This window comes from Chinchilla lanigera, unplaced genomic scaffold, assembly GCF_000276665.1.
Source record: "Chinchilla lanigera isolate Chin_1 unplaced genomic scaffold, ChiLan1.0 scaffold00023, whole genome shotgun sequence".
Classification (NCBI taxonomy): domain Eukaryota; kingdom Metazoa; phylum Chordata; class Mammalia; order Rodentia; family Chinchillidae; genus Chinchilla; species Chinchilla lanigera.
In genome coordinates this window covers 24,006,183-24,028,325 of record NW_004955424.1, presented here as the reverse complement: position 1 = coordinate 24,028,325, position 22,143 = coordinate 24,006,183, and positions in this window count along the sequence as shown.

The window sequence follows — 22,143 nt, the reverse complement described above, 5'->3', positions numbered from 1 at the left end:
CAACAGAGCACTGGTAGAGGGCACCATTTGCTAGCTCTCCTCTTCATTGTGAATGTGCTCTGCACAGTGAAGTTTAGACCATCCTTTAACAAAAGCATATTCTGGGGATCAAAAAAGGTTGAGGACAGAAAGAAAATCAACAAGTTGTCCCATTTCAATGGCTAAATTGCTAAACTGCAAAGGTGGAAAATGCCACCATGAGAGCCTTGCCCACTGGAATATTTTGATTTTTCACTGGCAGAGGTAAAAAATAAAGTGCAAAAGATAGTGTTTTGTTTCCTACTTTTTCACACAGGGACTGCTTTTCCTAGTAAAACAAATGCTGAGCAAAGGAAGTAAAGGGGGAAAGTGTGCGATTGTTTACCAACACAAACACACAGCATTGTTCTAATTGAAGCAGTGTGCTTCCAAGGGTGGAGCCATGTGGTAATAAAGCAACCTATTTTTGTGACTTGGCCTTACCTTTGCGCCTTCTCACATAACCCAGAGAGACAGTTGCCATGCAGCGAAGAATACTATAGGCTTATTGTTGTGTACCCACTCCCCTTTACACTCTGCTTTTAACCCTCACAATGATACTGTGTCTTTTAGGCCTCAGTATAATTATTGCTTAGTGGATGCAAAGGTTTGTAGAGAGGAAAAGCCTTTCAAAATTAAACTTTCATATCAACTATATACAGGGAGACACGTTAAGACTTATTCTAAGAAAATGAAATGATGGAAAAAATAGATTTTGATTAAAGTAAACAGAATTTAAGGAGAGAGAATGGGGGGTAAAGGGAAATGATGGGACAGTCACCCTGTGTAGCACAGAGATGTAAGCTCAGCTCATGCTTGCCTTCCCGGTTCTCAGGACTGCAGTGAGGACTGCAAAAGGTAAACAGACATTTCCTCCAAGGCACTCAAACCCACAGCAGCAGCCCGTAGTTCTATGCAACTAATATTTGTTTAACTCACTACTTTGCTCAAGATGGATCCTTTACACAGCAACTCTGATGGGGATGGGCACGGAAATGCTGCCAGAGATCATATCCCACCCTTTGGAGAACATTGCTCTTCAAGATAACTTTCTGTTAAGGATCACTAATAAATCTCAAACTTTTTTTCATTTTATGTTTTCATCCCATTTAGGAAGATTCAGTAAGTTCCTACCATGTGCCTGGCCCTATAAATAATGAAGACTACAAATATAAATGCAACCTATCTCTGATGAATTCTTCAATTTCTCACAGTCTCTCCTAAATAATATTTTATGCTAAGGTATAGTTCAGCTGAAACTGCTTTCTTCCTCCTGGGTCCCCTTTATGAGGAACCTGGGAGAAATTATAGTCTGGTGTGGGAACTGAGAACAACTGTGCTCCCAGCAATTGGCTTGTATTAATGTTATGGACACTTTGAACCATGTAACCAGCTTCTTCTTCCTGAGACAGTTAGACAAATGTTGGCCACCATAAGCCAGTAAAAATGATCTTGCTGGTTTCTAAATCTTATTCCAGCACTGCATTATTCTCTTTATTTTCATTCCTTTTTCTTTTTCTTTCTCTGTATTTTAAAACTAGTTTTCAAGTTACATTTTGTGTACTTGCAAAACTAATTTGAATTTTTAAAACATAGCAGAGCCTGAACGAATGAATAAATAAACAAATAACATTGTTTCCCCAAAACTCTATTTTAAGGGATGTTCACTGCAAAGGAATTATCTTTAGAGAATGAAAGCAGAAATAACCAAGTGACAAGGACAATAAACAGATCAGACCCTCAGCAGCTGTCCATGAAGAGCAGGAACAACAGATGTCAGAATTCTGTGAGTTAGATGCATCACTGTACCAAGTACAGCACAGCGAGGACTCCTTCCAGGGCAGCTTTTTGATTCTTCCCAGATTTTAAAGTAAAAGCGATTAAGTAATCTTAAAATTTAAACTCTAAAATTTTCAGTGTGTGCTCTACCTACTCATCCCACCTTTTTTTGTTTATCAACTTCTTTGATCACCGTGACTAGGACACTCACCAGCTCAGAATATGCCTCTCAACCTTAAAATGTGAAAATAACCAGATTTTGTATCTGCAGATTATACTGAAGTTTTGTAGGGTTTTTTTGCATCATTTTAATTTACTTTTTCTGTGGATAATAGAAGCTCAGGTAAACAGCACTTTACAAAATTTAAAGAAACTTAAAAAGGAATAATTAGAACAAAAATATGAGCCATGTGAACTTTGCAAAATACTTACTCATTCTACAGATATTTATTGAACATCTATATGAGCCCGGCCCTAAGAATAAAGTATAAAACAAAGTATAATTTGTTTTTTCCTCTTAGGTAACCTATCTTAAAAGATAAACACTGAACAAATACTTACACTGACAAAAGTAAAATTTGACAAGATGATCTTATTATTACAAAGGCAAAATGCGATCATTTCAGATACCTATTCATTTGTAACAACCCACATAAAACTTAGTTATATAAAACAACCACCATTCTGTTAGGCCCTTGATTTGATGGGTCAGGAATTCTAGTAGAACACAGCATGGTTAGCCACTATGCAAACATGGGCTCAAGACTTAGCTGCACTGACTTGAATAGGATGGGATGGGACAATGGGATGCGACCCTGTGTGCAGACTTGGCTCCAGTCTACACTACCTCGGCAAGGGGTAAACACTCAAGGTGGGTATTTCACTCCCACATTTGTCACTGGACCTGGGGTGACTGGCTCCACACAGTCACTCCATTCACTCCATGTAACTCACATGAGCTTCCTCACAGCGTGGGAATATGAGGGCAGTCAAACTTTGTAAATGGTCACTAGCTTCTCTGAGCATTAGAACTCCAAGAGGAGGCAAGATATATAAGCTGTCACGTTGTCAAAATGTGAGCCCACATTTGCCATTGTGTCATTTCTACCATATTCTCTCTGCTAAATTGTCACTGTAACTATTATGATGCAAGAAAAATGGTCATGAAGCCCCCGGCTTTGTTAGGAAGAATATCCAAGAATTCTTCAGATTAAGAAAGCAAGAAATAGCGCAAGGTCGTGAGTTCGGTTCCCGGTACCGGAGGGAAAAAAAAAAAAAAGAAAGCAAAAAATAATGAAATAATAACTGCAAAGTGATTGAAAGGAAAAATGGTCAACTTGTAATTCTATACCCAATTAAACTATCATTCATGAGGCCAAAACCAATCAGTTTTGGACAAATACTTAGAGCATGAAGATAGAACTATGAAACAACGTCCACCAGAAAGAATAAATTCAATACCAAATTAGGTATAAGGTTAAAAACACATTAAGACTAAAAAATTAGTACTTAGACAAGCATTCACTATGTGAAAGAAAGTTAATAAAAATATTAATTAGAATGCTATGAAATCAAGGTTGAGCTAATGCATAAGTCAGAAGGTAAAAGGACATGTCCAGGTCTATAAATGGCTAATATCCTTGTACATTTAAAAGTATGAAAATATTGACTAATTTTCTAGTATAGGTCAAGAAGACCAATTACTACTTAAAAGTAAACACCAAAGAATGAAATGTGAAATTCCTAAATTAAAAAAATGCAAGACCGGAGAGAAGATAGGAAAGATTTTTTAAAAAACTAATAAAAATCATGATAAATAAGATGATAGAAAATTTAAAATAATTTAGATGTCAAAAAATAATAAATAAATAAAATAAAAATAATTATATAAAATAAAACTAAAAAATAATTAAATGTAAAAAATAAAAACTATTATTTAAATGTAATAATTTTAAACTTCCTTTTTGAAGTCAGCTATTTGTTCTTTACTACAAACACTTCTAAAAAAAAAAAAATTAAAACTACATGTATTAAAAATTTCATACTGGGAGAATATTATACAAAAGATATATAATATAAGTATTTAAATATCAGATAAAATAAATTTTCAGGAAAAAATACAATTGTTATAATAAAAAGATCACTGCACAGCAAAATAAATTTATTTAGCCATTTTGAATTTATATAAGCCAAGTAACACTACTCAAATTAGAAAAAGAAAATAGTTGTAATTAACAGTAGAAATTATCAATCAAAATTATAATGTGAAAACTTCATGTACTTCCTTTAATAACTGAAATATCAAATCCAAAAACTTAGCATAATATTTTTCTTGCTGTTTTACAAATTATTACTAATCTAGGCACTGAAAATTATTATCTTTTTTTTAATTACAAAACTTTTGAAAATGAGAAGTCCAGATTCTCTGCTTAGTATATCAAGGTGTCATTTCCATCTGGAGTTTTTTGACAGATAGCAGTCCCTTATGGCTATAAGGGAGGAAGGGAAAGGAGGGAAGGTGAGGGGGGGGAAGGACAGGGAAAGGGAGGGGAAGGGAGGAGAGGGGAGGGAAGAGAAGGGAAGGGACACAGAAAAACAACTAAAAGTTATATAGTTTGGAAGACAAGAGATAATACACTCCTACCAATTCAACATAGAAAACCCCAAGTTAGCTGTAACACAATTAAAATAGTTAAAGAGAATTCAGAACACATACACATATAAGATTAATGTATAAAATCAATTCAGTTCGGGGCTGGGGATTTAGCTCAGTGGCAAAAGTGCCTGCCTGGCAAGTGCAAGGTTGTGAGTTTGGTTCCCGGTACCGGAGAAAAACCAAAAAAAAAAAAAAAATTAATTCAGTTCATACATACAAGAAATAGTTTAAAAATACAAATTCAAAAAGTTCACACTAAATCCAGTAAAACATGTACAAGTCCCTTTTAGAGGATATTTTTTAAATTTTGTTTTTATTAGTACATGTTTACAGTATATAATGATTATATTTATCATGGAGAATTGGTTTGTGTACACAATGTATCTTAATTCTTTTTATGTCCTTTTCTCCTCTCCTTCATCCCTCTATTTTTAATGATATTGAGAAATGTAGAAGATTTAAATAAATGAAAATATACACTATATGCATGGCTGGTGGTATAGCTTGGATCCAGAGTGTCCACCCAAGGTCCATTGATCAAAAGGCTTGGCCCCCAGCCTCTGGGGCTGTTGGGAAATACTGGAATTTATAAGAGGCAGGGCTACTGAAGGAAATTAGGTGACTGGGGCTAACTCCTGAAGAGGATATGGGGACGCTTCCCCTTCCTTTCTCTTTCTTTGCTCCTGGCCAACTTGAGGAGACCAGGCTTCCTTTGCCATGTGTGCCTGCCATGATGTGTCACCTCACCAGAGCCCCCAATGGTTCACTGACTGTGGACTAAAACCTTTGAAACTGTGAGCCCAGCTAAACCTTTTCTCTTTGTAACTTGATTATCTTAAGTATTTTGAGATAGTAATGGAAAGCTGACTAACAAACATGGGTAGATTCAGTTATATAAAATGTATATTTAATTCAATTCTGATTAAAATCCCAGTAAGTTATTTTGGAACATAGTAAGTTGATCCTAAAATTTATATGCAATAGCAAAAAAAAAAAAAAAAAAAAGCTACAACTGTTGAGGAAAAAGAACAAGAATAAAAATATCAAGGCTGATTTTAATGTAACACTAATAGTGACATCACAGTTTTGTTAAGAGCTTTATGTGAGAGATACTATGCTAAGAGTTTTCATAAACATTTGATAATCAAAAATGACCTTTAGGAAGTACAGTGGACTGAATAGTTGTGTTCCCCAAATTCATAGGCTAAAACCTTATGATTGATGTAATGGTCTTAGAAAGTAAGTCTTTGAGAGGCACCTATGCCTGAGGATGGAGCCCTTATGAATGGGATTAGCACTCTTATTTTCCAAAGTCCCACATTTTAATCTTTGAGTTTGATTATAATATATGTAACACTTATGTGACTTCTTTGTGATGAGTGAGCTTAACTCTCAACTTGTTTCCAGGGAGGACCAGCACGTAGCACAGCAAACCGAGGGTGGAGACCTACACCACTTGTGGGTAGATCCACTGGGCTCACAGGCTGGATGGAATGAAAGAGAAAGGAGGAGAAGCAGAAGTATGATACAAAGCTCCATTCTGCTTGGGTGAGTGCCTCTTCTCTTGCCGTCACCTGTGGACATCAGACTCCAGTTTCTTCATCCTTTCGATGCAGATTCATACCAGCAATTCGTTAACTATTTCCAGCCCTTTGGTACTGCATTCTTCATTCCTCTTGGCCTGAGGCTTTTAGGGTCTTTGATTGAACATCAACTGGATTCTCTGGCATTGTGGACTCTGATCCTGTAAGCCTACCTAATAAATTCCCTTGCATAGTCATATACATTTGTGTAAATTTACATAGATAGATATGTAAATAGCAATATAAATTATCAGTTATGTTCCTCTAGAGAACGTAACCAATACTGTAACACAGAGAGGTTACAAGCCAAGTCAAGATACTTATGATCTCCAGGAGGAAGAAAACAGGGGTTGGATAAGATATAGTTATAAAGGAAGGTTTAAATATATTGGAAATATTTATTTATCTAAAATAGCTGTAGGAAGAAAATAGGGAAAAATATTAAGATCCAAAAAAGCTGGTTAGTGAGTGCACAGATGCTTATTATTCTGTATACTTTGCTATTTACTTGAATTATTTCATAATATAGAGAAATAATTCTTTCAACGACATGCATGAAACTAGGTTATTTGAATGTAGCATTCACATGCAAGGTAAATGCATTGTGTGAGTCTTATTGAATAAAAAAGTATAAGCACATTACTCCCTAAAAGAATAAGGGTCTTTGCCTTAGTTGTAGCTTTTTCCACAATGGTCTCATAAAGTAAAAGTATATTTATGTTCCTGGAAATCAACTAGGTAATTCAAAAACTTCACTAAAAGAATTGTTATACTTTGAACTGTTCCAAATTAGTGAATTACCGCAATTAAAATAAGAAGTTTTTCTTAAGGTAGAGTAGAATCTTAAATTAGGCTGAGATCATTTCTTAAAAGTTAAATTGCTGAAAGACTTTTTCTCTCTTTCTTGCCTGTAGTTGGATATGACTTACTCTTAGCAATCTCCTTTCACTGAAAAATTCTAAGAACTTACAGTACACCAGGGCAAAAATAAATTCTTAGAGCTTCCTTTCTGGTGGAATAGATAAATACATAAATATGAATTAGTGATAAGTGCTGTGCAAATATTAAGTGCAACCAGGTAATATGTTGATGGGAGTAATTAAATGGGTGGTCAGGGGGACCTCCCTTAAGAGTTGAGATCAGAAAGATAAGGAGCAAAACATGTAAAAGTCTACCAGAAAATCCCCAGACACCCTCCTAGAATGCAGATATATGTTTTGACACTGATAATTTCCCATAAGTCTCCATATATAAGGATTATTCCTTCCCTTTTGAGATTATGCTTTATAAAAGGATAACGATTTTATCAGCTAAGTAGAACCTTTGCCTTTGTGATGAAGATTGCAGAACAACACAGCTGCCTTGAGATGTTGAGCCAGGGGCTTAAAGGCTGGGATCTAAGCAAAGGTCTCAAGGCTCATGAGATTTAAATTTCTAAATTGATGCTGCTTAGAAGTAGAATAAGCACCATTGCACTCCCGCACCCCTAGCACATGCCCTCTGACCCTTTGTCTGCTTTATTGCTGCTCTTTTAGTGCTTAGGATTCAACATCTTATTGTTTATTGTCTGTCTTCTCCACTAGAATACAAGCTTCCTAAGACTAAAGGGTTTGGAAGTTTTTGTCTGTTTTGCTCATTATTAGTAGAGGGCCTCTGCAGAGCAGACAACACAATAAGTACTTACTGAGTGAATAAATGTTAAAACAGTGAACACCAAGAGTATAACCCTACTGCTCTGAGTTGTGCTCCAATTGTAAGTAACATAATTAGTTTCCCTTTAATCATATTATAACCGCTTTCTAGACAGACACTCTGCTTTTTTTGTACTTCTGTATCATCACACCATGCCTATACCAACCCTAGATGGACTTGGGTTCTCAAAAAATAATAATTGTTCAAACGATTGCTTTCCAGGGCTGTGCTGCATAAAGGCAGGGCAATGGAGAAAATACATATTAACCTGAGAGCTTGTAGTCCTTACAAATCTATAAAAGATGATAAAGACATGGTCATAAGTCAGAGATGAGAAGAATCCATTTCATTTAATACGTGCAGTCGATGCCCAAAAATGGAACTCTCAAACAGGAAAACTTATTTAGGCTTTTGACAAAAAAGTTACTTCACTGTAACCTAAATAATGCTGTTATAACTACAAATCAATGGTCACACTGAACTAGAGTCGGAATCGTATTCAAAGAGGTTTTGGAAGGTATCAGTCTTGACAAATAGAAGCTGCTAGATGAAATGAAAGAAAATATGAACCATAGAAACTAAGGTGAATATCAACAGCTTCTGATCAAAAAAGATTGGCCTTATGTATCAACTCACTGTTTGACTTTGTTTGCTTAGTAATTAGGATATCTCATTAATTTATACAGCACCTATTAAACAGTCAGTGTTCAACAGAGCTGGTTCAAGTCCAGACTTTCACACTTATATTTTAGGTATCTTACGAGGTTGAAAGCAAATTCCTATAGGATTTCATGTTAACCTTGTCACTCCCAACGGACGTTTCAGTTTTTTGCAAACAACAAAATCCTAGGTGATTGGAAGAGAAAGCACATAGGCTTGGTAAGGCAAGTGGGAAGGAAAGGAAAGAAAGGGGCCGTGTGACAGTGCTTCTCAAAATCAGTTTTGTGGGCAAACTGCGCCTGAATCACAAGGGGTGCGTGTTTACAATGCAGATTCAGGAGTCCATCCTAGACCTATGACTAAGCACCCCTGTGGCACCAAGTGAGGCAAGCTGCCTTTCGATCCTCAGTGCTCTAGGAGAAAAAAGAAGGCAGGTCTTGCATAACCCTTAGGTTACAACTACTGGGGGCCTGGGCGCTGAGAGATAGCGCTGTACTTCAAAATACTGGGTAAAAGTAAATGAAAGAATGAAATTCTGCCTGACAATGGGCATGTTATATAACTAAGCTGGATCAGATCAGACCAAACTAGGACACAACATGGGAGTGTTGGCCTCCAGAGAAAGTCATACTGCAGATTCCCTAGCAACATTCCTAACCGTGTCAGGAACAAAACACCTGGTTCTCAGTGCAAGCTGAGTGGCAAGATGCTTCTGTAATAATTCTGAGTTGATAGGCTTTTTTGATGTAAAAAGGCTACTAGCAAATCTTTTAGGCTGTGCAGGCCATGCGGCTTCTACTCCAAATACTCAACTCTAGTGCTGCATAGAAGCAGTTAAAGATGTGTAAACAAATGGGTGTAGCTAGGTTCTAATAAAACGTTATTTAAAACAGGCAAGCAATGGTCTACAAGCTTTAGTTTGCCAACCCCCATCATGGTTTATCTTAGGATAAACAATACATAACTATTTTTTTGCCTCTGTTCCAACCTGAGTCTGTTTTTGTGTGAATGTGTGAGTATATCTGTGCTTATACATAAACTGAAATAAAATACATGAAAAATGGATGAAAAATAATTGATCATAAATGGTTTTGATGTTTCCCCTAGATTTTCTAATTTTCCCTGTGCCCTATATGTAATTATTTTTAATATTCCTTTTATAATTCTTCTATAAGCAGAAAAATATGAATTTAAAAATAAAGATGAAAGCCAGCTCGTTCATATGTTCCCTGGGCCTTAGCAGAAAAGCTATGCTTGGAGTTTCTAGCACCTTTTGTGTTGAAAACAATCAGGCCCCCACTGTGCTTGCAAAGAGAGTAAAAACTCACTCAAACCCCGCTCACTGGTGCAAGGGAAAGAGGAATGGAAAAGACAGGGCAATTCAGCAGTTAACCGTACAGCCATTGCCCAATGATCCTAATTTCCATGATTTTAATAATAATGAGTGAAACCCAAAGTGTTAAGTTGCACTTTCTACCTCCATAAAACAGAGTGATAATTGTTCAGAGAATAATTGTATGGGTGAAGTGTGCCCTGTATTGTAAAAGATTAGAATAAAGTACTCTAATACACAATGTCTTAGCAGGTGCAGGCACTTACCTGAGCAATTAAAATCTTCTTAATATACAAATCACAGCCAATGAGACTGCTGGCATGACAGAATAGATCTTTCAAGACACATTGTGTTTGTCTAAAATAGTTTTCTTCCCTCCACCCTGGCTTTATTTATTTATTTTTGCTAGCAATCATTTGTAGATCTTTTATTTGAAAGAGAAAATTGACCAAACATGGATAATTTGCTCCAAATATACCCAAGCACATTCATTCTCTTACAAATCCATTCAGACCACAAAAAGCTATTAAATACTGACTATGTATGTGGCTCTGTGGTGGGGGCCGAATAAGCTATTTTGGGACCAATTGTTGTCATCTTCCCCACAAACAGAGCAAAGAGCTTCTAGATGACGGCTGGGCATTGTCAAGCTGGTAAAGCGAGTCATCTGAAGCTTTTCCAGCTTTTTGGCATTCTTTTCAAATAGTGAAGTTTGTGGTCTTAGGACCATGTGCCTATGAGGCTGGGCCAGTATTAACACAAGGCCAACCCTCCAGAGCCATGTTGCAGGAAAGAAGTTACAGAACCAGGCTAATGAGGGCACAAGTTCCTCTCCTCCCTTGCTCCTTCAACACATGCCAAGCTGCCTATTGTTTCTGTCTTTCATAGAAACTCCTCTTACGCAAGTCACCATGGCATCCCACCTGACTAAAAACAATGGGAAATTATCAGTAATATTTTACAGTGGGACATTGCTTCTGCCTCAACATCTATACTGCTATTCCCTTGATGTTCAAGACATCACATGTCTGCCTTTGTTTCTCCTCGGCCAAATTGGCTGATTCTCCCTTTCCTTCCTCTATTACCAGGTGCCACAGAATTTTGTCCTAGTTCATTTTCTTTTCCAAATCTACAACTTACTCTAACAATGACTGCATGGATTTTTGTAGATTTACATCTGAATGATATGCTGAAGACTCCCGCATTTTTACCTTCAACCCAGATGGTCTCCAAAAGTCCAAACTCTTATCCTCACAAGAGTTTACTTAGCATTGCTATCTGGATGGCTAATAACTATCTCAAAAATGAAATATTCCACCTGCTCTTCTTCATAAAACCAAGCTTCTCATCTTGCTTTATTGCAATTTCATCATTCTGTTGACTCGGAGAAAATTTTGGCATCATCCCTTGCCCCTGTCTTTCCCTTGAGACTCTCACTTGATCCATTAGGAAATTCTGCTGCTTTTACTTCCAAAATATATAAAGTCAAATTTCTTATGACCACTGCTGCTGTTGCATGAATGTCTAAACCCGTATCATCTCTAACTTGGACAACTGCCATGACCTCCAGCAATAATCCTGGACATCAAGGGAGTACTATGACTATCTCCTCTCCAATTGTTTTTGACAGTGCAGAAAGCAGCTCAGGCCCCCCCAAAAGGTTTTAGAGCACCGTAGTACAGCTTTGATAGGCAGAGAAAATAAAATTGAATAGTGTGGCCTCTTAAAATACTCGAAGATTTACAGGAAGTACTGAAAACTCCTTAACTGACACTTCATCAGTGCTACAATAAGTAGATCTTTATATTGCAGACATGCTGTTGGGACTCATTTGTCAATTTTTTAGAGGGAGGGGAAGTAGAAGGCTATCCAGATTTGCCTGGATAAATCAACTTGTCTCCATGAATCTGTTTTGGTTAAAGATATCATTGGCAATGATTGGACGACAAATGTGTTGTCTCTCTTGCAGTGATTTTGGTCTGTACCCATCAACATGATGGTGGTCATGCATGGATGCAAAAACTCTGCTGTTAAGGGCAGAGTATTTGGTTGTGTGAAGACATTTCCTAAGCATAAGAAGTAAATCATGGCAGACTCCCATGCACCTCAGATCATCTCTGAAGGTATTAAGAATGTCATGACATCTAAGCATCCCAGTGTCAACAGTTGCCCATACTATGTTTGGCATCATCACTTAAGGGTCTCCAGAAAATTTTTTCAGAGGCCTATCTCCTAAACTATGACCTAGGACTTACCCATTTAAAAAGTTCACCTGGCAATTTTGGTGCAAGTTGTCTGAACCATGTCTTGAAAACTTTCACATGGGTCAACAGGCACAGCTTTGGGTTTCTGTAATTCAGAGCTCAAGTTCCACTACGGTTACCAATTCACAGCATAATCCTGGCATTCTGAGCCTTTGCCTTTACATCTGGGGAAGGGAATAATGAGATTCTAGCACACATTATTTTCTTGTTCAGCAGTTTGTGTGAGATAATGTGAACTGCTTTAAAATACCCAAACCATACAAATCTAAATGACTATTATTGTTTATTTTAAACACACTTTGTTTTCACTGTATCCAGTTAGATTTCTGGTAAAATTTTTATTTATAGGTTGCTTTTATATCTATGATCTTATTGAAGCTTTTGTAGAATGAAAAACACATCTTTATAGATACAGAAACCACTTCAGAGTTTAGAGATGAGATTTATTTTATGAATTTCCCAAGAAAGCAGTGAGAAAATTGACATCTTCCCCACTTTATCAAAAGCATGTGAAGAGTCTTGTAATCACATACAAAGTAATTAAAATCAAGAAAGAATATAAGTGACATAAAAAATTCCATCACATAGCAAGTAAAACAATTTTGGTGAAGTGCAATATTGTGATCAACTTTTGTAGGAAAAATCCCATCAGTTATAAACTAACCCACAGTTCAGGGATTAAAATGCAGTTGCTTCCCCTTAGGTTATGGGGGTGGGGGTGGGGGCTGGAGCAGAGATTTCTCCTGCTTTGGCAGATGGCAATATTGTGTCTCTCCTGGTACATTTGCCTGCCTCTGTTCCCTTGAAATTGCGATGGGTCGCAAGGATTAACAGCTTTCTTTTCTGACTAAGGACTTTCTCTGGCCTAGGGGATCTTGGTCAGTTCTTTTGCAGGAACTGCAAAACCCAACCAATCAGGAATGGGAGTCCTCAGATTCCTCTTAAGTAGTTGGATAATTCTCAGGTACTCTAACCTTGAGGGAACCCTCCAAAAAAGTGGAATCCTAATTCCTCAGAGTAGTAATTTCTCATTAATGCCCCTCCTGCCTAAACTTCTGCGCTCTGCCTGGAATCCATTCCCTCAACCAACTACCAGCACCTAAATCTTTGTCACAGGATCTGCTTTTGAGGAAACCCCAAATAACACACCACACACTTTGGAATCAGAGAAATGTTAATCCTTGCTTAATCACTTGGTAGCTGCTTGGTCTTGATCAATAAACTAATCATTTTAAAGTTTAGTTTCCTTATCTGCAAAATGTGGTTAATAATAAGTATGCCTCCTTGTGACTGGTTCAAACCGAACAGTCCCTAAAACTATAAGAGGCACGTTCACTCTCATCAGACTACAAGAAAATGTCAAACCCCAGCAGTACTAAATGCTGGTTGGTCAGATTATGGGGGAAAAAGAACAGTTTGTAATCTTATTTGGGGAGAATACTATTATTATGACTATTTGGCATGCAATATGATAATATCTCTTTAGGTTGAAAATATGTATGTGTGATGATGCCATCTAGGAATATATAAGTGATCTAGGAAACATGCACAAGAATGTTCATAGCAGCTCTGTTAGTTATCATAAGAAATAGGAATACTCTCAAATTTTTGGGCCAGGGATATAGCTCTGTGGTGCAAGCCCCTGCCTGACAAGTGCAAGGCAGGTCCTGAGTTCAATTCCCAGTACCAAAAAAAAAAAAAAAAAATCAAATTCTTTCAGTGAAGAAACATAAATTAATAGTGGTATACTTATGCAATAAAGTATATACAACAGCTCAAATAAATGTCAGAATTAAAATAGTAAACTAGAGAAGGTTATACAATATTACAGAAATATGAAACTTTTTATGTGAACTTTTCAAACCCCACAATTTAGTTCTACATGTTATTTATAGATAATAACTTGGAAGTAAGAAGTACAAACATGGATGCGGAGAACAGTCATTTCATTAAAATCACAACCACTGGGAGTAAATGACAGAGAGTTAGTCCAAGTGAGCTGTTCTGCTGCTCTGGCCAAGTTGCACCAATTTCTTAGTAATGAGGACTGCCCTTAAACACTGCCATAGACTGAGTGCCTAAGTCACCAAGTGTTGGCAGGGTTGCCTCCTTCTGAGGCCTCGCCCCTAACGTGAGGGTGGCCCCTTCTCCCTGTGTCTTCACACGGCCTTCTGTTTGTGCTTGTCTGAGTTCTACATCTCTCTCATTTAAAGGCAACAGTTGTATTGAATGAGGGCCCATTTTACCGATCTTGATTTAATTTCATTATCTCCTGAAAGACTATTTCCAAATGCTGTCACATTCTGAGGCACCAGGGGCTAGGACATTAGCATGAACTGGACAAGGGAGAAAAGTCATGATTCAGCGCATAAAATTTACCAAGTAGAATAACACCTGGCAAGTAAATAACTGGTAAAATCAGAGAGACAAATACACAATGGGAGAAACAGAATTTACCAAAGTAACCGAGACCACCCACATTGTAAGTTTGTGAGGTTGAGGCCACCTCAGTCTGCAGATAGACAACGATCCCCACTTTCATCCTCTTCAGTAGACAAAGATGGAAGAGCACTGGAATATCCTCCGATGGACACAGAAAAATGAAGGTCACTCGTGTACACTAAGGTGCCTTTGGCTGTGTAAGCTACCTGTACACCCAGCTGTAATCATACATGTACTTGTAAAATAGCTGAGTTTTGTTTGTTTACATTTGCTGAAAATTTGGTTACTTCTGCTAGGAAAAAATAAACCCACATGGGCATGGGTACCAAGAAGCTCTCACTCTTGACTCCTTCATATCTATCCTTTGCCTGAGTCTGCCCTTCATCAAAGAAGGTATCCAGCAGCACTTTGGGGAAATGCCTATACTTTCACTGTGGCTTCCCTAGGGTTCTTCTAACTGATGCCAGAGACCTGCTACTGTGTGTTCCCTACAAAGTGCATAATCCTCCTCAAGGACCAGCGGGCAGCTCATACCCACCAAGGCACTTAGAAATTGGCAAGAAGTCGAGCCTTTCACAGCTCGACACTGGCACAGTGCACTCTTGCCAGACCTGGGAGATGGCTAACTGCACTGCCCTTTTGTGACTTGTCTTCTTGATTCACCGGCAGTGAGTCTTCAGCTCCTAATCACCTCCTGTGTGAGCTGCACAGAGAGGTCTACACTTCCCTTAGAGGTTGCTACCTGGCTTCTAAAGGTAAGGAAGTGACAGGGCCAGTGAGGCCTTACTGTCTTAGCAAGGTCCGGCTCCCACCACCCACTTTGCTCTGTGACCCAGGCAGCGCTTATGATGCATTGTCCTATCACCTTCACCGTTTACAGCACAAAAGCTATTTAGCCAGTGCCTGCAACCCTTCAGCCTGCAATGCCTTGACAGCAGAGGTTATAGGAAAAAAGAGAGAGAGAGAGGGAGAGAGGGAGAGAGAGAGAGAAAGAGAGAACAATGTGCAATCGCCACTGCATTAGAGATGGAAAAAGTACTTAAAGGCTGCAACATTCATCAAGACTGAATACATAAATGCCACATTTTGAATAAGCGAAGCAAAAGACAATGACAAAGGAAAGGCGCACTGCTTCAGGAATCTCTATCATTTTCATTTGCTGCTGTCAGGAACCTGTTTTTTGCCTCTCACTCTATCAGCCATTATAGCATTAATGAAGTAACCTCACATAGTTATTGACTGGCTTGTCAGAGGCCCTGCCTGATCCCTTAATAGAAACCATTGGTCTTCAGTTAAAAATGGGGTGAGCTGGGAGGTGCTGTGGGCATGTGCTGAATTTCAAGTGCACTCCTGAGGTTATCAAAAGCCATGAAATGCAAATTTTTATATTTTTTAAACACACAGATTTCATGCAACTGAGCATATAAAATTGACTAATATTGTACTTTATGCATGCCTTATAATGTTTTCAAATAAGCTCCGCATATGTTCTTCTCCTAGGAAGTTGTGGGTGGTTTTTGAATAAGCAGAGGTAGGTCTGGTTTTATTCTGCTCCTTGAGTTGTCTCCTGTTTGCTATGAGCTGGCACTTGTTCCTAATGTACAGCCATGTTGGTGCACTGCCTGCTCAAGTAACGCCACCCATCCTTTGTCTGAATTTTAGTTTCAGATCAAAATCATTTGCCTTTCATGATTTTCTGTCCCTATCTAAAAGTACCGAGCTCTTCAAACCAGTATAATATCATTTACTAGCAATTGCAGATTGGCAGGAGTCTAAGGAATAAAATTTTTGTCTGAGGAGGCAATAAATTGGAAAATTATCCTTGGTATAGAGTTTTTAATTCCAGTACCACAATACCACGGAGCACATATTAAAACATAAGCACAGCAAAACAGAAAAGAGTGGAAAAAAATGACAAGTCACAGACGAAAAGCTGGGAAAGTTGGTTACATTTTGAAATCACAAATAGTAAAGATAATTATACGGGGTCACGTTGGAGGGGGTTTTAAGGAGATGCTGATAAGAATGCATAACTAGCTTTTTTTGGCAGGGGGAAATACTGTACTTGCCTCCTATAGGTATTTAATTGGATCACTCTCCCAGGATAAAGTTTTGACCTTTTCTCTGCTTCTCTGGGGAGAAAACCTGGTGTGTATGCCTGTTGATTTGCATTATGGCTCTCCCAAAACTGGCTCCCTCTCACAGGCTATTGTGTGCCTTTCTCACCTTTGGGATCATCCAAAAACTAAAAACAAGGAGTTCAAATTTTTCTTTTCTGCATATGTTATATCAAACATCTTTTGGCTTCTCTTTACCACCAATATTATATTAACTGCTTTTTCATATGAGTGAGTTATAGACCCACCAAAATATATTTTCATAATCAGAAATAAAATACCTAAGACCTACCCATTATACTAACAGTGATGATCCAACTGCCAAAGGTTCAGCTTAGTTTATGGAAACACTGTCTAATGTCCTGCTTTAGCCCATTACAGTCAGGTAACTGTTTCATCAACCTGAAGAATAAGTGAAAAATCATGTTCTTCTGAATCATTTCATCTCACTTAGGCCAGAATCAATTTTTTTCAGGCAAAAACCTATTTCTTTCAATTTCTTTTCCCATGTCCACAAGTTTGCAAAACCCAAAATCATCAGAGTGTGAGCTTCCCCTGATTTCTGCCACTAATGGTGACTATTGTCCCACTTAAAAAGACATTTCTCAAAAAATATGATCTATGAACAACAAAGGTCTCCACGCACAAAGTCAAATCATAGATAGCAAGTTTCACCATCTCCTAACTATTGTGAAAGCTCTATTGCACTTCTTGGATAACAATAAACACAGTTATACATTCATATAAATTTAAAACTGGAATTCATCTTCATGCCACTTTAATTCAGTGTTCTCATGTTAGTCATAAATAAAATAGAGACTCTAATAAGGTAAATGACTTATTCAAGATCACATAATAAGTCACTGACATCAATACCTTCATTCATTTATTCAATGTACATTTATTTGCACATATCCTGTGTGTGAAACACTGGAGTGAGCCCTGAAGATAAACAGATCAAATGTACTTGCTCTCTCATCGTGCATAGCTCTGCGTCCTGTGTGGAACATACTCTGTTTAATAATTTGTGATGAGCGCCATAATGAGACAGAGTAGTGTGACCTGATTTGGGAGAAGTCAGAGAAGGCCATCAGACAAAGGGCATTTAAAGCAGAAAGAGACTTGAAGGATAGAATGGAGTAATGAAGATAGAATAAGAAATCAGAGATCAGAATTTGGAGTTCAGCAAAAGACACGGCATGTGAAGAGGCACGATGGTGCGTTCAAGAAACAAAACCGGCTCCTGGACAGTAGAGCATGGACTGGACTTGGGAAGCTGGAGAAATCGGCAGGGGTGGGGTTCAAGGGGCCAGGTCTGATGCTCCTCAGGATGTTCCGACGTCCCTGAGGGCATTGCATGCAAGAATAAGCTAACCGAATTTGTGACGTGTAAGGTTTATCTGGCAGCACTGAGGGATAAGCACTAGGTGTGTCCAGAGAAGGAGAACGAAGAGAGTTCCACGAGGTGGGGAGAGAAACATGAGGTAAGCTCTGTGAGGGCGGTTACAGAGACCCATGGGAGTGAGACTGCCTGATTCAGGAGATGGGGAGGGCCGGCGGAAGGGAAGGGGGAGGAGGGAGAGATGGGATAAAAGGTGGCTTCTCGAGAGCCTTTCTTGTAGAGATTACAGAATGCTTGCTCATTGCAATAGGCCACAGAGCAGAAACACATTTAGGTGAGAGAAAGTGACGAGTTTCTTTGTACAGGTTAAATAGTTAACGGTCATTCTAGTCCTCAAGTAAATACACAAGGACAGAGCTCAAAGCCAGACTGGAACCTAGGTTTGCGGACCCCCAGTCCAGAGTTCTTTCTCTGTGCTTCTATTAATCATGACTTCCTCTTGTCTACAGCGGTGAACGCGCAAAGCAGCTTTCTAAAGACTGACCACTAAAGAACTCTGAGACAAATGGAAAATGTCCTTGGAATATGCCTCTAGATTGCTTAATTTTCCGGCCTCATAGTCTTCAAAGTCACGGTACAACTTTCCCTCAGTGCATTTTAGTTGCAAAAGAAAAAAGGAGAAGCAGCTTACCCTTTATACGTTTCCCACTTTAGAGCTCATGAAGCATTTTCCCAAATGTAAATTAGCACATGTATTCTCCTAAAGGAAGGGCCTTTTGTGCTGCCTCTACTCAGTGCCATGTCACAGATTGCCCGGTCTTACAGTGCTGTGTCCTTGTCAACCCCCTGGTATCGTCTGCCTGTTCAGATCCACAGCCCACAGCTCTCTAGGAATCTACTATAAATATACTCATATGTAAATAAGGAAACGAAATTAGAACATCCTCAAGATTCTGTCTGCTTTTAACTTTCTATAAATCTAAGCCTGAAATATAGAGTTCTGGGATATTAAAGTTTTAGTACCTTATTTGTAAGTTAGAGACACATAATGAGGAAACATAACTGCAGGTCATGCTAGAAAGCTCCGAGAAGGGCATGAAAACATGAGGAAAGAACTTCCATGGAGAAAGAATCCTGGCATGATGAGACCTGAAGGCCAAAGTAGGACAAGGAAAGGAAATAAAGGACGTGAGACACATCACTTGTGTGTGAAACAGACTGGCGTCTTCTCAGCAAATGCTTCCATTTCCCTCAAGCCAGTGTGTATGAGAAGATATCCGGGCCACTGGGAGCTCCACCCCGTGATGCTCCCAACCAGAGCATGAGGGCAACAGTTGTATTTACTGATGTGAGGAGGAGTAGGCCTTTCAATTTCTTTTTCTGTTTGTTTGTTTTTCATGGTGACAAACTGTAGTAACTAAGAGGAGAGAATCACAGTTTGAGAGGAAGAAGGAGTTGATTATTTCAATATAGCATGGATAGTGGAATATAATTTTTAAAGCAGGGACACATCATCTATACTCCCACCACACATGCATACTTAACTACGTGTACAAGGCCCCTTGTACAAATTCGTGTGCACACACACCCTCACACACACTGCATGTAAATACAACCTCCCCACACAAACACACACACAGTGTAACCAGATAAACATACATAATTGTACAGACACACAGGCGCACATTTCCTCCTTGCTTGGATGGTATACCTACCCTCAACTCCACTAGCCGCCTGGAAGCCCTATGGTTCAAGCTGAGAAGCGGTGACTTGAGCTCCTTCAGACCGGTTCTCTCCAGCTGTGTTTCTCTTGGTTATCATTTTGCACGGCTGTCAGTGCACTATCGCCAAATCTTCTCTCCTTATATTGACAATATTGCCAAGAGTTCTTTGCTTTATAGAAGAGAGAAATGAGTGCCCTGTACATTGTTCAGCTGGAACCCATAATTTTTGATTTGTAAAATGTGTTGAATGAGAGGACTCATCATTTTCAGAAAAGAGCAAAAAGAGTCATGGGCATATTTAAATTTTCCATTCTAATTAAATGCTTATCCTCAGGAAAGCATTTGGGCTTTCAATCAAGTCTCAGAAGTTCATTGGTCTCCTGGATTAAACAACTCCTCTTCTCCCTGACCTGCACCTGTTTTTGTTTTATTATGTAGATCTGACCTTTGCTTCTCAAAGGTGTTGGCACAACAAAGACATCAGGAAAACTTTGTGCCAAATGAGTAGAGTTCAGGCCCCTGCCTCTACACCTTGCCCCTCCAGGCCCGGCACTCTCCTCTGACTGCCCTGGGGTACTGATGTTCACTCAAGTGAACCTCAGAGATTTTTCTAGGCAAAATTTCATAGGCCAAAGAATATCTCCAAGCAAAAGAGAAAAATATATCAAATCCCCAGTGGTACCCTGAGTGATACCTAAGAGTGTCAGAATGTCTTAAGCTTCTGTTTCATACAGTCTTCAGCATATTTTTAGCATGCAAATGGAACATCTTTTCATCTCTCTTTCTTTTCATTTTTTTTAAGGATTCAGGATGGACCAAATAATTAGCATTCTTTCAGCTCAGTGGAGCAACCATTTACACTCCTGTAAGGAGGACAAAGTGCATGATACTGCCCTCCCAGAAACTTTTTTTATACAGAGGAGACACAACCCAGAATATCCAAATATATCAAGACTTTGAATATACTGACTTACTTGAAACTCCAATAGACACACCACTATGGGGAAATTACTTAATCTGCTTCAAGATTTATCACCATTGTGCTCTATGCACCAGGTTAAAATTGAATGCCTCAGAGGCCTCAGTGGGTCATGAGTCCAATTCACACTGCAGGTATTTCAGAGCATATTACAAAGTTTTGGGCTAAGCCTTTAATCCACAAAATTATTAAATCCTAGCTTTGCACTGTTATGCATGTGAAAACATTCTGCCGAATGCATCTGGTTTGCAGGGCCCCCAAAATCTTGCTGCAACACAGAAAAGAGTAGGAATCTGAAACAGTCTACAGCTCACAGGGGTACAGTTTATCAAGGGGTGAAAGAGAGTTTGTGTAAAGCAAGAAAAGGAACTATTGTGTTGGATTGATTTAAGACTAAATGTACCCTGTCAAAAAAAATAGATTTTTTACCTGTCAGGCAGTCATTTTTACAAATGTATGATATGGGTACTGATTAGTGAAAATGCTCTTTTCTAGGTGAATTATAATATAACCCTTTGCCTCCTTGCTGTTAATCTTAAAGTTCCCCCTTTTGTGAGACTCACTTGTGTACTGCTTCAGTTTCTAGGGAAAAGGTTAAAAGACACGTTCATGGCAAAGTAGAAACGATCTTTCGAAACCATCAAATGGGCTTGCAGTGAAAACAGGAAGACAATGCCCTGCAAAAAAACAAAGAAACTTCTGCATAGCGTGGAGGTTGTCAGTACAAACGACACCAAATTCCATTTTCATGTAAGAAACACATGAGAACGGGCACTCTCGATACCAGAGCTGACATTCCTCTGAATTCTTATAACTATGTCATCAACCCACATATTTTCAATACAAATTCTCTTGTGTTTGTTTGCTTTAAAAATAAGATACTATTTCCTAGATGAAAAAGAGGCTTTATAAAAATGTCAGCATGAAGACACAAAAAGAGGGAAAAAAAAACCTCAAATAAAAAACAGAGTCTGAGCAACCTTTGCTAAAGGCCTGGATATGAATGATTAGAAGTCATTTCAAAAACTATGGCAAATATATTGAAAGTCCTCTTATAAGAATGTTATGTGAATAATGCTAGGATTTTTAAAAGCAATTTGTTTCTATGACACTTTTTTTTGAACTCACAGAAATTAGTGACAGCAACAAAATCAAGGGCTATTGACATCTTATAGCTGAAAAGCATAAGCTGGCATCATTTTGCAACCTTGTTTTCCTTGGTTACATGCAGAGTAAAAATAAAATATATCTGGCAGTTGAGAAATGGCAGAGTACTCCCTGTAAATTGTATTATAGATTATTTACCAAATGAATTGTTTCTCTTTATTAAGATGTGAAACAGTAGAACACAGAAAAGGCAATGCAGATGTGATGGAGAACCGGGAGGCAGCTCCACCGCCAAGGCCATCCTTTTTTCAGTAGACGATGCCGGGCTACCATTTTAGTAATGCTCCTGTATTTATCTGGACAAAATCAGTGATGTGTAGCAAGGAGCTGCTCTTCTACACTTCAGAAAGTCAGAATTGAGAAGCGGGGGCTGGGGATTTAGCTCAG